This window comes from Rhipicephalus microplus, unplaced genomic scaffold, assembly GCF_043290135.1.
Source record: "Rhipicephalus microplus isolate Deutch F79 unplaced genomic scaffold, USDA_Rmic scaffold_798, whole genome shotgun sequence".
Classification (NCBI taxonomy): domain Eukaryota; kingdom Metazoa; phylum Arthropoda; class Arachnida; order Ixodida; family Ixodidae; genus Rhipicephalus; species Rhipicephalus microplus.
The window spans coordinates 15001-30221 of NW_027465353.1; the positions used below are offsets into that span (position 1 = coordinate 15001).

At 61.1% G+C, this 15221-nt stretch overlaps 2 non-coding genes across 2 annotated transcripts; both read left to right on the forward strand.

The window, feature by feature from the left end:
- The first annotated feature begins 8705 nt into the window (after positions 1-8705).
- LOC142795673 (small subunit ribosomal RNA) lies at positions 8706-10539 on the forward strand. Its single transcript, XR_012893213.1, has one exon. It is a non-coding gene; the product is annotated as a small subunit ribosomal RNA (ribosomal RNA).
- Positions 10540-12258: 1719 nt separating this feature from the next.
- Positions 12259-12411, forward strand: LOC142795671 (5.8S ribosomal RNA). Its single transcript, XR_012893211.1, has one exon. It is a non-coding gene; the product is annotated as a 5.8S ribosomal RNA (ribosomal RNA).
- The last annotated feature ends 2810 nt before the right edge of the window (positions 12412-15221 follow it).

The following is a 15221-nucleotide window of genomic DNA, read 5'->3' on the forward strand; positions in this document are numbered from 1 at the left end:
CGCGCGTAACGAGGGGCGCGCGTGTTACAGAGAGATATGCCCAAACGCATGAAAGTGTACGCAGGTGTCCTAAGGCAGTTTTTTTTTTTTTTTTCCTCATTTTGATGTCGCCCCGGCTGACGCGGTTTTCGTTTTTCCGTGCCGCCCCGGCTGACGCAGTTTTTGCGCCGCCCCGGCTGACGCGGTTTCGTGCCGCCCCGGCTGACGCGGTTTTCGCGCCGCCCCGGCTGACGCGGTTTTCGCGCCGCCCCGGCTGACGCGGTTCGGACTTTGCACTTTTTGGCTGTGCCTGGCTGGCGGCCCACTCACTCGATCGCCAGGTCTGTTTGCCCCGGTGGTTCCACCGCCAGGCTTAAGCGCGAACTTTTTTTGTTTGTTTTCTTTTGATTAAGCGCAAGCTTTTTTCTTTGTTTTCTTTTGATTAAGCGCGGGCTTTTTTCTTTGTTTTTTTTTTTTATTTCGCCCCGGCAGACGCGGTTTTTGCGCCGCCCCGGCTGACGCGGTTTTTGCCGCCCCGGCTGACGCAGTTCGGACTTAGCACTTTTCGGCTGTGCCTGGCTGGCGGCCCACTCACTCGATCGCCATGTCTGTTTGCCACAGTTTTCCCGGTGGTGCCGCACCCGGGCTCGCCCCGGCTGACGCAGTTTTCGCGCCGCCCCGGCTGACGCGGTTTCGTGCCGCCCCGGCAGACGCGGTTTTCGCGCCGCCCCGGCTGACGCGGTTTTTGCGTCGCCCCGGCTGACACGGTTCGGACTTTGCACTTTTCGGCTGTGCCTGGCTGGCGGCCCACTCACTCGATCGCCATGTCTGTTTGCCACAGTTTTCCCGGTGGTGCCGCACCCGGGCTCGCCCCGGCTGACGCAGTTTTCGCGCCGCCCCGGCTGACGCGGTTTCGTGCCGCCCCGGCAGACGCGGTTTTCGCGCCGCCCCGGCTGACGCGGTTTCGTGCCGCCCCGGCAGACGCAGTTCGGACTTAGCACTTTTCGGCTGTGCCTGGCTGGCGGCCCACTCACTCGATCGCCATGTCTGTTTGCCACAGTTTTCCCGGTGGTGCCGCACCCGGGCTCGCCCCGGCTGACGCAGTTTTCGCGCCGCCCCGGCTGACGCGGTTTCGTGCCGCCCCGGCAGACGCGGTTTTCGCGCCGCCCCGGCTGACGCGGTTTCGTGCCGCCCCGGCAGACGCAGTTCGGACTTAGCACTTTTCGGCTGTGCCTGGCTGGCGGCCCACTCACTCAATCGCCATGTCTGTTTGCCACAGTTTTCCCGGTGGTGCCGCACCCGGGCTCGCCCCGGCTGACGCAGTTTTCGCGCCGCCCCGGCTGACGCGGTTTCGTGCCGCCCCGGCAGACGCGGTTTTCGCGCCGCCCCGGCTGACGCGGTTTCGTGCCGCCCCGGCAGACGCAGTTCGGACTTAGCACTTTTCGGCTGTGCCTGGCTGGCGGCCCACTCACTCGATCGCCATGTCTGTTTGCCACAGTTTTCCCGGTGGTGCCGCACCCGGGCTCGCCCCGGCAGACGCGTTTTTTTTTTTCTTTCGCCCCGGCTGACGCAGTTTTCGCGCCGCCCCGGCTGACGCGGTTTCGTGCCGCCCCGGCAGACGCGGTTTTTTGCGCCGCCCCGGCTGACGCGGTTTTTGCCGCCCCGGCTGACGCAGTTCGGACTTAGCACTTTTCGGCTGTGCCTGGCTGGCGGCCCACTCACTCGATCGCCATGTCTGTTTGCCACAGTTTTCCCGGTGGTGCCGCACCCGGGCTCGCCCCGGCAGACGCGTTTTTTTTTTTTTCTTTCGCCCCGGCTGACGCAGTTTTCGCGCCGCCCCGGCTGACGCGGTTTCGTGCCGCCCCGGCAGACGCGGTTTTTTGCGCCGCCCCGGCTGACGCGGTTTTTGCCGCCCCGGCTGACGCAGTTCGGACTTAGCACTTTTCGGCTGTGCCTGGCTGGCGGCCCACTCACTCGATCGCCATGTCTGTTTGCCACAGTTTTCCCGGTGGTGCCGCACCCGGGCTCGCCCCGGCTGACGCAGTTTTCGCGCCGCCCCGGCTGACGCGGTTTCGTGCCGCCCCGGCAGACGCGGTTTTCGCGCCGCCCCGGCTGACGCGGTTTCGTGCCGCCCCGGCAGACGCAGTTCGGACTTAGCACTTTTCGGCTGTGCCTGGCTGGCGGCCCACTCACTCGATCGCCATGTCTGTTTGCCACAGTTTTCCCGGTGGTGCCGCACCCGGGCTCGCCCCGGCTGACGCAGTTTTCGCGCCGCCCCGGCTGACGCGGTTTCGTGCCGCCCCGGCAGACGCGGTTTTCGCGCCGCCCCGGCTGACGCGGTTTCGTGCCGCCCCGGCAGACGCAGTTCGGACTTAGCACTTTTCGGCTGTGCCTGGCTGGCGGCCCACTCACTCGATCGCCATGTCTGTTTGCCACAGTTTTCCCGGTGGTGCCGCACCCGGGCTCGCCCCGGCAGACGCAGTTTTCGCGCCGCCCCGGCAGACGCGGTTTTCGCGCCGCCCCGGCTGACGCGGTTTTTGCCGCCCCGGCTGACGCAGTTCGGACTTGGCACTTTTTGGGCTGAGCCTGGCTGGCGGCCCACTCACTCGATCGCCATGTCTGTTTGCCACAGTCTTCCCGGTGGTGCCGCACCCGGGCTCGCCCCGGCAGACGCGTTTTTTTTTCTTTCGCCCCGGCAGACGTGGTTCCCCCCCCCCTTTTCGCTCGCCCCGGCTGACGAGGTTTTCGCGCCGCCCCGGCTGACGCAGTTTTCGCGCCGCCCCGGCTGACGCGGTTTCGTGCCGCCCCGGCTGACGCGGTTTTCGCGCCGCCCCGGCTGACGCGGTTTTTGCGTCGCCCCGGCTGACACGGTTCGGACTTTGCACTTTTCGGCTGTGCCTGGCTGGCGGCCCACTCACTCGATCGCCATGTCTGTTTGCCACAGTTTTCCCGGTGGTGCCGCACCCGGGCTTGCCCCGGCAGACGCGTTTTTTTTTTTTCTTTTCGCCCCGGCTGACGCAGTTTTCGCCCCGCCCCGGCTGACGCGGTTTCGTGCCGCCCCGGCAGACGCGGTTTTTTGCGCCGCCCCGGCTGACGCGGTTTTTGCCGCCCCGGCTGACGCAGTTCGGACTTTGCACTTTTTGGCTGAGCCTGGCTGGCGGCCCACTCACTCGATCGCCATGTCTGTTTGCCACAGTTTTCCCGGTGGTGCCGCACCCGGGCTCGCCCCGGCAGACGCGTTTTTTTTTTCCTTCGCCCCGGCAGACGTGGTTCCCCCCCCCCCCCTCCGTCTTTCTTTTTGTTTTTTTTTTCGCCGCGGCTGAAGTGGATTTTTCGGTGCCTCGACGCCCCGGTAGTCGCGGTTTTTCCGTTTCCGCACGGCCCCGGCTGACGCTGCTCGGTCACAGTCGCCTTTTGTGAGGATTGCAGACTTCTTGAGCGCGGGTGTTTTTTTTTTGTTGTTGTTGTTGTTTTATTACGCATTCGCTCCAGCAGACGCTGTTTAGACTTTTTGTTTCCTCTTTTATCCTGCGACGAGGTGACGAGGTTTATTCGGTGCCCCGCCGCCCCGGCTGAAGTGATTTTTCCTGTCCCGTGCCGCCCCGGCTGACGCGGTTGGGACTTCGCGTTTGTTCGGCCGCCACGGGTTTTGGCGCACTCGCTCGGTTGCTTGTTGTTGCCACTTGTTGCGAACCCAGGTTTCTTGAGCGAGCGCGGGCGTTTTTTCTTCCTTTCTTTCTTTGTTCTATGTGTTAGCGAATCGGCCTTTAATATCACACGAGGACTCACAACCAACAATTTTCAGTTTGAAGTGTAAAAAATCTGCAGGTGTTGACGTAACTGACTTGCCCCGTACCCTTGAGTACATCCATGAAGTTCTCGTAGTACTACTAAATCGCATTATTCCAAGTGGAGAAATTCCCATAAACTTGCAAACCTCTACACGAAAATCGGTGCGCGTGATAAAGTTGAAAATTATCGTCCGATATCAAATGTGCCTTCTATAACACAAATTCTAGGAAAAAAAAAAAAAAACACTTGTTCGCCGTTCTCTGCGCCGTGACTGGCAGCACTCCGGCGAAGCGAAACGGGGTCGATTCGAGCACGATATCGGCGTCTTTCGACGTGCTCGCCGGCGACCGTCGCACGAGTACGTCGCACGAGCGCGTCTGCCGGGGCGCCGTTTGCGAAGCCGACGCAAAAGTGGGAACCGCCGCTCGGATGATCGCCGCTTTCGGCAGAGTGAGTGTTGGCACTCCGGGGAAGCGAAACAGCGTGAATGCGCCCACGAAATCGGCGTATTTTGAAGTGCCCGCCGGCGACCGTCGCACGAGTACGGTAAACCGCGTCAGCCGGGGCGTAGTTCGGGACGCCGACGAAAAAGTGGGAAGCGCAACTCGGATCTTCGCCGTTTTTGCAGGAGTGAGTGGCGGCCCTCCTGCGAGACCAAGAAGCATCGATTCGTGCACGAATTCGGCGCCTTTCGACGTGATCGCCGGCGACCGTCGCTCGAGTAGGGCAAACCGCGTCTGCCGGGGCGGGCTTCGGGACGCCGATGCGAAAGTGGGAAACGCTGCTCGGATGTTCGCCGTTTTTGGCCGAGTGAGTGCTGGCACTCGGGCGAAGCCAAACGGGGCCGATTACGGCACGATATCGGCGTCTTTCGACGTGCCCGGCGGCGACCGTCGCACGAGTACGGTAAACCGCGTCAGCCCGGGCGGAGTTCGGGACGCCGATGCGAAAGTGGAGAACGCCGCTCGGATCTTCGCCGTTTTTGGAGGAGTGAGTGGCGGCACTCCGGAGAAGCCAAGGAGCGCCAATTAGCGCACGATATCGGCGTCTTTCGACGCGCTCGCCGGCGACCGTCGAACGAGTAGGGCAAACCGCGTCTGCCGGGGCGGGGTTTACGACGCCGACGCAAAAGTGGGAACCGCCGCTCGGATGTTGGCCGTTTTTGGCAGAGTGAGTGCTGGCACACCGGCGACGCGAAAGAGCGCGAAAGCGCCCACGAAAGTGGCGTATTTGGACGTGCTTGACGGCGACCGCTGCAGGAGTACGAAAAACCACGTCAGCCGGGGCGAGCGACCCACGGCGGTCTGGGTGCTTATCGCTGCTATTATAGGGGCACCCCGGCAGACGCAGAAAAAAAAAATTTTTTTTCGACCTTCTTTTTTGCTGGTCGAGCTCGGGTAACCCAGGTCGCAATGGGAGCCGCGCACGAAAGCGGCGTCGCGAGACGCGTTCGCGGTCGCTAGTCGCACGAGCTCGGCAACCGCGTCAGCCGGCGCGGAGTTCGGGATGCCGACGGCTAAGTGGGTACCGCTGCTCGGATGTTCGCCGTTTTTGGCCGAGTGAGTGCTGGCACTCCGGCGAAGCGAAACGGGGCCGATTCGGGCACGATATCGGCGTATTTCGACGTGCTCGCCGGCGACCGTCGCACGAGTACGGCAAAGCGCGTCTGCCGGGGCGAGGTTTGCGATGCCGACGAAAAAGTGGGAAGCGCCGCTCGGATCTTCGCCGTTTTTGCAGGAGTGAGTGGCGGCCCTCCTGCGAGACCAAGAAGCATCGACTCGCGCACGATATCGGTGTCTTTCGACGTGCCCGCCGGCCACCGCCGCACGAGTACGGCAAACCGCGTATGCCGGGGCGGGGTTGGCGACGCCGACGCAAAAGTGGGAACCGCCACTAGGATGTTCGCCGTTTTTGGCAGAGTGAGTGCTGGCACACCGGCGACGCGAAAGAGCGCGAAAGCGCCCACGAAAGTGGCGTATTTGGACGTGCTTGACGGCGACCGCTGCAGGAGTACGAAAAACCACGTCAGCCGGGGCGAGCGACCCACGGCGGTCTGGGTGCTTATCGCTGCTATTATAGGGGCACCCCGGCAGACGCAGAAAAAAAAAATTTTTTTTCGACCTTCTTTTTTGCTGGTCGAGCTCGGGTAACCCAGGTCGCAATGGGAGCCGCGCACGAAAGCGGCGTCGCGAGACGCGTTCGCGGTCGCTAGTCGCACGAGCTCGGCAACCGCGTCAGCCGGCGCGGAGTTCGGGATGCCGACGGCTAAGTGGGTACCGCTGCTCGGATGTTCGCCGTTTTTGGCCGAGTGAGTGCTGGCACTCCGGCGAAGCGAAACGGGGCCGATTCGGGCACGATATCGGCGTATTTCGACGTGCTCGCCGGCGACCGTCGCACGAGTACGGCAAAGCGCGTCTGCCGGGGCGAGGTTTGCGATGCCGACGAAAAAGTGGGAAGCGCCGCTCGGATCTTCGCCGTTTTTGCAGGAGTGAGTGGCGGCCCTCCTGCGAGACCAAGAAGCATCGACTCGCGCACGATATCGGTGTCTTTCGACGTGCCCGCCGGCCACCGCCGCACGAGTACGGCAAACCGCGTATGCCGGGGCGGGGTTGGCGACGCCGACGCAAAAGTGGGAACCGCCACTAGGATGTTCGCCGTTTTTGGCAGAGTGAGTGCTGGCACTCCGGCGAAGCGAAAGAGCGCGAATGCGCCCACGAAAGTGGCGTGTTTGGACGTGCTTGACGACGACCACCGCAGGAAAACGAAAAACCACGTCAGCCGGGGCGAGCGACCCATGGCGGTCTGGGTGCTTATCGCTGCTATTATAGGGGCACCCCGGCAGACGCAAAAAAAAAAAAATTTTTTTTCGACATTCTTTCTTGCTCGTCGACCTCGGGTGACCCAGGTCGCAGTGGGAGCCGCGCACGAAAGCGGCGTCGCGAGACGGCTTCGCGGTCGCTAGTCGCACGAGCTCGGCAACCGCGTCTGCCGGGGCGGAGTTCGGGACGCCGACGGCTAAGTGGGAACCGCCGCTCGGATGTTCGCCGTTTGTGGCCGAGTGAGTGCTGGCACTCCGGCGAAGCCAAACGGGGCCGATTCCGGCACGATATCGGCGTCTTTCTACGTGCTCGCCGGCGACCGTCGCACGAGTACGGCAAAGTGCGTCTGCCGGGGCGGGGTTTGCGACGCGTACGCAATAGTGAGAACCGTCGCTCGGATGTTCGTCGTCTTTCGCCGAGCCAGTGCTGGCACTCCGGCGAAGCCGAACGGAGCCGATTCGGGCACGATATCGGCGTCTTTCCACGTGCTCGCCGGCGACCGTCGCACGAGTACGGTAAACCGCGTCAGCCGGGGCGGAGTTCGGGACGCCGATGCGAAAGTGGGAAGCGCCGCTCGGATCTTCGCCGTTTTTGGAGGAGTCAGTGGCGGCACTCCGGTGAAGCCAAGGTGCGCCAATTCGCGCACGATATCGGCGTCTTTCGACGTGCCCGCCGGCCACCGTCGCACGAGTACGGCAAACCTCGTCTGCCGGGGCGGGGTTTGCGACGCCGACGCAAAAGTGGGAACCGCCGCTCGGATGTTCGCCGTTTTTGGCAGAGTGAGTGCTGGCACTCCGGCGAAGCGAAAGAGCGTGAATGCGCCCACGAAAGTAGCGTATTTGGACGTGCTTGACGGCGACCGCCGCAGGAGTACGAAAAACCACGTCAGCCGGGGCGAGCGACCCACGGCGGTCTGGGTGCTTATCGCTGCTATTATAGGGGCACCCCGGCAGACGCAGAAAGAAAAAAAAAAAAAAAAATGGGGACATGGCGTGCGTCACCGTGCGGCTTCGCAGCGTTGCCGAAGTCGCCGAGCCCTTCGACTGAGCCGAACGGCGGACAGGGAACGTTGGTCGGCCGTTCTAACCTGTCGGTGCCACGCCGAGACGTCGTTAAGGAAAACCGCGTCGTGGGCCTCTACGACGCCGTCGAGTCGTTGTACGTTTGGTGTCCAGCGTGTCGGCGGCGAGTAGCGGACACGTCGTTCACGACTTCGGTCTTTCGCAGTCGACGCGAACTTGCGGAGAGTCGTGGTGCCTCACGTTTTCGGCAGAAACCGCGGCGGAATTTTCCCGTGCGTGCGCGCACGACCTCGGTGCTGTGCCGTCAGCGTAGTGTTGCACAAACTCGTGGCCTACCCAAGGTGCGGTACGTTTGCGGCCGTATCCTCGGTGGGAATTTCGTGAGTAGGGTCGCAAATTCTACGACCTCGGCGGGTTTGAGAGCGACGTAGACTTGTGGCACGCTCAACGTGCCACACGTTTCGGGGCACACCCGCGGTGAAATTTTCTCGAGTACGCTCGTATTAGTGCCCAAGGAGGTCTGGGTACTTATCGCTGCTATTATGTGGGGGTTCTCGTGAGCGGCGTACGCGAAAGCGACCGGGTGTCTGATATGCGGCGGGCTTCGGCCTCGTCAAGCGTGTCCTCGGGTCTGCTCCAGGGGAATCCACGGCAGTCGTCTGCAGCCTCATCCGCTTGATGCGTTAGGGGCTGGTTGTCGGACGGTGCCGTTTTACCACGATATCGAGGTGTGTTCCGTGTCGTCCTCGGGCGATTCAGATGCGAAAGCGCCGAAGACGCGGGCGTGACCCGTCGTCTGGCGGCTTTGCAGTCTCGGCTCCGTTGCTAGTTCCGGCCGGTCCACCGACAGTGCAGCGGGCTTGGGCAACCCGCACGGCGCGACCGAGTCGATGCAACGAAAAAGAGCGAGCATGAACGTGCTTCTTGCCGCACGGCTCCCACTCGTCTTTCGGGAAGGTTGTGCCGTAGCGAGCTCGAACGCCGTCATCTCGGAGTGCAAAATAAGCGTGTTGGGGCGCCTGAAGGTGGCCTCCGCCGCACACAGACTGCGTCCGGCCCGCCGAAGGCGAGGACGGACGCGCAGTCGAACGATTACCTGGTTGATCCTGCCAGTAATCATATGCTTGTCTCAAAGATTAAGCCATGCATGTCTAAGTACATGCCGAAATAAGGCGAAACCGCGAATGGCTCATTAAATCAGTTATGGTTCCTTAGATCGTTTCTTCCTACTTGGATAACTGTGGCAATTCTAGAGCTAATACATGCAGTGAGCCTGGAGCCCTTTGGGTAACGGGTGCTTTTATTAGACCAAGATCGATCGGGTTTCGGCCCGTATTGTGTGGTGACTCTGGATAACTTTGTGCTGATCGCATGGCCACGAGCCGGCGACGTTTCTTTCAAGTGTCTGCCTTATCAACTTTCGATGGTAGGTTACTTGCTTACCATGGTTGTTACGGGTAACGGAGAATCAGGGTTCGATTCCGGAGAGGGAGCCTGAGAAACGGCTACCACATCCAAGGAAGGCAGCAGGCGCGCAAATTACCCACTCCCGGCACGGGGAGGTAGTGACGAAAAATAACAATACGGGACTCTTTTGAGGCCCCGTAATTGAAATGAGTACACTCTAAATCCTTTAACGAGGATCAATTGGAGGGCAAGTCTGGTGCCAGCAGCCGCGGTAATTCCAGCTCCAATAGCGTATACTAAAGCTGCTGCGGTTAAAAAGCTCGTAGTTGGATCTCAGTTCCAGACGAGTAGTGCATCTACCCGATGCGACGGCTCGGACTGAACATCATGCCGGTTCTTTCTTGGTGCACTTCATTGTGTGCCTCGAGATGGCCGGTGCTTTTACTTTGAAAAAATTAGAGTGCTCAACGCAGGCGAGTCGCCTGAATAAACTTGCATGGAATAATAGAACAAGACCTCGTTTCTGTTCTGTTGGTTTTTGGAATACGAGGTAATGATTAAGAGGGACGGACGGGGGCATTCGGGACGGACGGGGGCATTCGTATTGCGGCGCTAGAGGTGAAATTCTTGGACCGTCGCAAGACGAACTACTGCGAAAGCATTTGCCAAGAATGTTTTCATTGATCAAGAACGAAAGTCAGAGGTTCGAAGGCGATCAGATACCGCCCTAGTTCTGACCATAAACGATGCCAACCAGCGATCCGCCTGAGTTACTCAAATGACTCGGCGGGCAGCTTCCGGGAAACCAAAGTATTTGGGTTCCGGGGGAAGTATGGTTGCAAAGCTGAAACTTAAAGGAATTGACGGAAGGGCACCACCAGGAGTGGAGCCTGCGGCTTAATTTGACTCAACACGGGAAAACTTACCCGGCCCGGACACTGGGAGGATTGACAGATTGAGAGCTCTTTCTTGATTCGGTGGATGGTGGTGCATGGCCGTTCTTAGTTGGTGGAGCGATTTGTCTGGTTAATTCCGATAACGAACGAGACTCTAGCCTATTAAATAGGTGCGGGGTTCCCAGCACCTTACAACCTTCTTAGAGGGACAAGCGGCTCCTAGCCGCACGAAACAGAGCAATAACAGGTCTGTGATGCCCTTAGATGTCCGGGGCCGCACGCGCGCTACACTGAAGGAAGCAGCGTGTCTTTATCCCTGTCTGAAAAGACTGGGTAACCCGTGGAACTTCTTTCGTGATTGGGATAGGGGCTTGCAATTGTTCCCCTTGAACGAGGAATTCCCAGTAAGCGCGAGTCATAAGCTCGCGTTGATTACGTCCCTGCCCTTTGTACACACCGCCCGTCGCTACTACCGATTGAATGATTTAGTGAGGTCTTCGGACCGATGTCCGGCGCGGCCTTTCGGTTGCGCCGGTCTGTTGGAAAGATGACCAAACTTGATCATTTAGAGGAAGTAAAAGTCGTAACAAGGTTTCCGTAGGTGAACCTGCGGAAGGATCATTAACGGATTGTGAAGGGTGAGCGCCTCAGCTGCGTCTGCGCCCGACACTTTCTGCCGCTGACCCCGTTTGGACGCGGGGTCGGCTTTTCCCCACGGGGCTGCCTGAATGTGGAGCGGCACCCCGTGACAAATTGTTGCGCCCAGCGGACGCCAACACCGCGACCTTGGACGGTCGGCCAGGTGGCGGACGCGGGTACAAACGGCGCAACGCACTCATAGGTCGGCTTTCGACCCGCCACTGCACCGTGGCTCGAAGCGCTCGAAATGCGCGACCCGACCGCTGCGGGACCGCCTAGTACTGTAAACAGGAGCGGCGGAGCGCGAACGGCGAGTCGTGGTTACGTCGGTAGAAGGCGAGGCTGCGCGTTCCCGAAACGCCAGCCGAGTGCCCTCCCGACCGTTCGAGCGTGCAAGAACGAGACCCGACAATCGCGCGGCGACTGCCAAGTACGAGAGGAACGGCACAAGCGTCGGCGGTCGGTCAAGGAACTGGCGATGTGACGGGTCCGCTGTGCACCAGTGCATACCGTCCCGCCGTCCGCGGCAAGCGCCTCCGCGTCCTCGGGTGACGGAGGCTGCCGGTCGGTTCTTGCAGGCGAGGGATCTCGCTGGCACCGGTTCGCGTTGACGCGCGGCCGGTCATGGCACGGCGATGCGACGGCCGAGGTGCGCAGTACTCGATGGAGGAACCGCACGCTCCGATGACCGTCCCGCCCTCCGCGGCGTATGCGTACCGACCGTAATGGTTGCAGCAGCGCCGGCCGGCTTTTGAATTCGCCACACGAAACACGGTGCGAGATCGCGGTTAGGGGAGCGTCGACGTTGCCAGGCGTTTTGCTTGCTGCCGAGGGAAAGGCGGCACGGCCACGTCGCGCTCGTCGCGATTAGCGGGTCTGCGCGCTTTGGGAAGGTGCCGCAACGACTTGCCGAAAGAGGAAGCACGGAAGAACGAGGGACTTGGACGTCCCGACAATTGAACGCACTTGCGGCCAGGCCCTTGCTGGCTTCGTTCTTCCGCCTCGAGTAGGCTCGTACGCGGCTCCGGCGCCGAAAGTGGTCCTTGGCACCGACTTCGGTGGACGTGGGAAGTGCCGCGCAAGTACGGCGCGCCTGGCTCCACCTGTTGGCTAAAGTAGGCAGCCGGATCGGCATTTTGGTGTGCGGTGGCAAACCGTGGATGCGAAAAAAGCTTGTGCGATTTCGTGGAACAAAAAGCGGGGGTCCCCCTTTTTATGCGGAGGAGACCGACCCGCCTGCCGTGGTGAACCGCGACGCCACGGTAAAAACGGGAGAGGCTTGTCGATGGGACCGTGCATCCCGCGCTCCACGGAGGCCGGGAGGCGGCCGCCCGAGGAAATGTGTAGCCGTCGAGGCCCGCATCTGCGTGCACTCTTATCCAAATGGGTGTACCGCAGGCATTTTCTGGTTAGGCGGGCCAATGAGAGCGAGCACACAACGATACCTACGGGTCCGGCTTGGAGAACCGGCTTCGACGCCTCCCGAGTATTTATAGAGGGGTGGACCACGAAAGCACTCGCAAGTAGCGAAAGCGAAACGCCGTCCGAAACACACCGTTTGCTCGATTTGCGGCAGCCGAAAAAGGCGCGGCAGAGTTTTGGAGTCCAAGCGTGCGCTGAAAAGCGCCCTTCTTGGCCACTGTTTGGCCGAGTGCCAGAAACGTTTGGTTTTGACTGTACGGAATTGAACAAACACTTTTTCACGACTCTAAGCGGTGGATCACTCGGTTCTCGGGTCGATGAAGAACGCAGCCAGCTGCGAGACTTGGTGTGAATTGCAGGACACACTGAGCACTGATTCTTTGAACGCACATTGCGGCCTTGGGTCTTCCCTTGGCTTCGTCTGTCTGAGGGTCGGATCACATATCAAGAGAGCCTTCGGCGCACAAGGGAACGTGAGCCGTCGACTCGTTTTGACCGCGTCGGCAACACGGACAGCACGCTGAACACCTCACAGCGAGCGCCAACAGCGGCCACTCAAGGGCGAGACGGTGGCGACCGTCGTGCCAGAGCCCAACCGAAACGGGGGCGACCGACTGCATTGAGGATGTGGCACCTCGTTGAGACCGCCGCAGGACTTCGAGTCGGAAGGAAGCCTGCAGGGAAAGTGCGGTCGAGGTTGCGTACTCCTCTCTGCGACCGGGCGCGCAAGAGCTGCGAGAGCCACGGACGCGCAACTTTAACGCACGGTAAACACGAGGAGCGAAAGCCGGCCAGCAAAGCTTCTCCAGCCGTGCGCAAAGTGCGCGAGATCGCAGCCTTGCGTTGCGCTTGTTGCCCTCGAAGTAAGCAGGGTGTCCCGTAGACCGGGCGCTCGAACACGCTGCGGGGCCGTGCCTCCTCCAGGCTTTGCCGCGCGAACAGGGAACGTTCGCGCGCAAAGCGCAGGGAGGTGAGGAGGCTGCGCCCGACGTTTGCGGTTCGCTGCGTACGCGGTTGATGCGGAGAGCACGGCGCGACGACTTGCCGCGAAGCGGAAAAAGTCTCCCGCACGAGTTGGCGAAACGTTGGCGAAGCTTAAGGCGTCTCTCGTCGTAGTCCGCCGTCGGTCTAAGTGCTTCGCAGTTCCCGTCCCGTTCAAAAAACTGGGCCACTCCAGTTGGGGCGGGGGCGACGCTACACGAGACGATGCCTCTCGCCAGGCTGCGTGGCTGCCCTTGCGGCGGCGGCGACTGGCCTCGGCGGTGTTTGGGCTTTCGACACGGTCGTTTATCACGCAACTGCTCGGACGACGCACGCGCGCAGCGGAATGCCGCTTGCCAGCCTTGTGAAGATGTGACCCTGTACAGGGTTGCGGGCGCACTTGGTAGGGCGTCGTACTCGGTTCGCGATGGGTTTACGAACGTGTCCCGTCACTTCCACGTCACACCGGTTGTGCGCCGCACGCGTGCAGCGGGGAAGCCGATTGCCAGCCTTGTGAAGAAGTGGCCCTGTACAGGGTTGCGGGCGCACTTGGTAGGGCGAGCGCACGCGGTCGTGCAGGAAGTTGATGGAAGCGAATGTATCCGCTGTCGACCTCAGATCAGGCGAGACAACCCGCTGAATTTAAGCATATCACTAAGCGGAGGAAAAGAAACCAACAGGGATTCCCCGAGTAGCTGCGAGCGAAACGGGACCGAGCCCAGCACCGAATCCCCCGTCCTTGCAGGCGGTCGGGAAATGTGGTGTATGGGAGGCGACGTTCTCGGGTGTTTGCGACGGTGCAAGTCCCCCTGACAGGGGCTTGTCCCAGAGTGGGTGCCAGGCCCGTCTCCGCCGTTGCGCGCCCGGGATGGAGCCTCCCGTGAGTCGGGTTGCTTGAGAGTGCAGCCCTAAGTGGGTGGTAAACTCCATCTAAGGCTAAATACGACCGAGAGACCGATAGTTCACAAGTACCGTGAGGGAAAGTTGAAAAGAACTTTGAAGAGAGAGTTCAAGAGTACGTGAAACCGCTTAGAGTAAAACGGGTGGGCCCTCGAAGCTCGAAAGCGGTGGGATTCAGTCTCCGGACGATCGCGGAGCCGGCGGCGTCAGGTAAACGGTCCCCTTCGGGGGACTGTTCCGGCTGCTGGCACGCAGACGCGGTCTCCGGGGTGCGCACTTCCCACCGCCGGTAGGACGCCGCGACGGACGCGGGTCAAAGGGAACAAGCACGACTTTGAGTCCGGCAGTGGAGGTGACCTGCCCGTCTCTTCGGAGACGGCACGCGGGAGTTATACCACGCCGTGCACGAAAAGTTCGTCACCCCGTCCAGGCCCCATGGGCTTCTCCCGGTTGTCGGGAGGCCCGAACGATGACGCCCTCCGGAAACGGAGCGGAGAACCCGCTGGGCAAGCTTGTCGTCTCCTGCTGTCCGGGTTGGTCCCGCGGCGGCGGGTTGGCCGGCGAGAAGCCTCTGCGAGCGGGGCTATTCTCCCGCGGAGGCGCTATCGTGGTTTGCGGCGAGTAGGTCGGTAACCCACCCGACCCGTCTTGAAACACGGACCAAGGAGTCTAACATGTGCGCGAGTCAATGGGTCTCCCGAAACCCAATGGCGCAATGAAACGTGAAGGCCCCTAGTGGGCTGCGTTGCGATCCCGGACCGCACAGGGGTCCGATAAAGGGCGCAGCAACGGCCCGTCCCAGGCGCTCACACGTCGCCGGGGCGGAGCGAGAGCGCACACGTTGGCACCCGAAAGATGGTGAACTATGCCCGGGCAGGACGAGGCCAGAGGAAACTCTGGTGGAGGTCCGAAGCGATTCTGACGTGCAAATCGATCGTCCGATCCGGGTATAGGGGCGAAAGACCAATCGAACCATCTAGTAGCTGGTTCCCTCCGAAGTTTCCCTCAGGATAGCTGGCGCTCGATGGGAGAGCAGTCACACCTGGTAAAGCGAATGATTAGAGGCATTGGGGTCGAAACGTCCTCAACCTATTCTCAAACTTTCAATGGGTGTACGGGAGGCCTTCTGGGTTGAGGCCTCCCGCTGCGATGAGAGTGCCAAGTGGGCCACTTTTGGTAAGCAGAACTGGCGCTGTGGGATGAACCAAACGCCGGGGTAAGGCGCCCGAGTCGGGACGCTCATGAGAACCCATGAAGGGTGTTGGTTGCTTAAGACAGCAGGACGGTGGCCATGGAAGTCGGAATCCGCTAAGGAGTGTGTAACAACTCACCTGCCGAAGCAACTAGCCCCGAAAATGGATGGC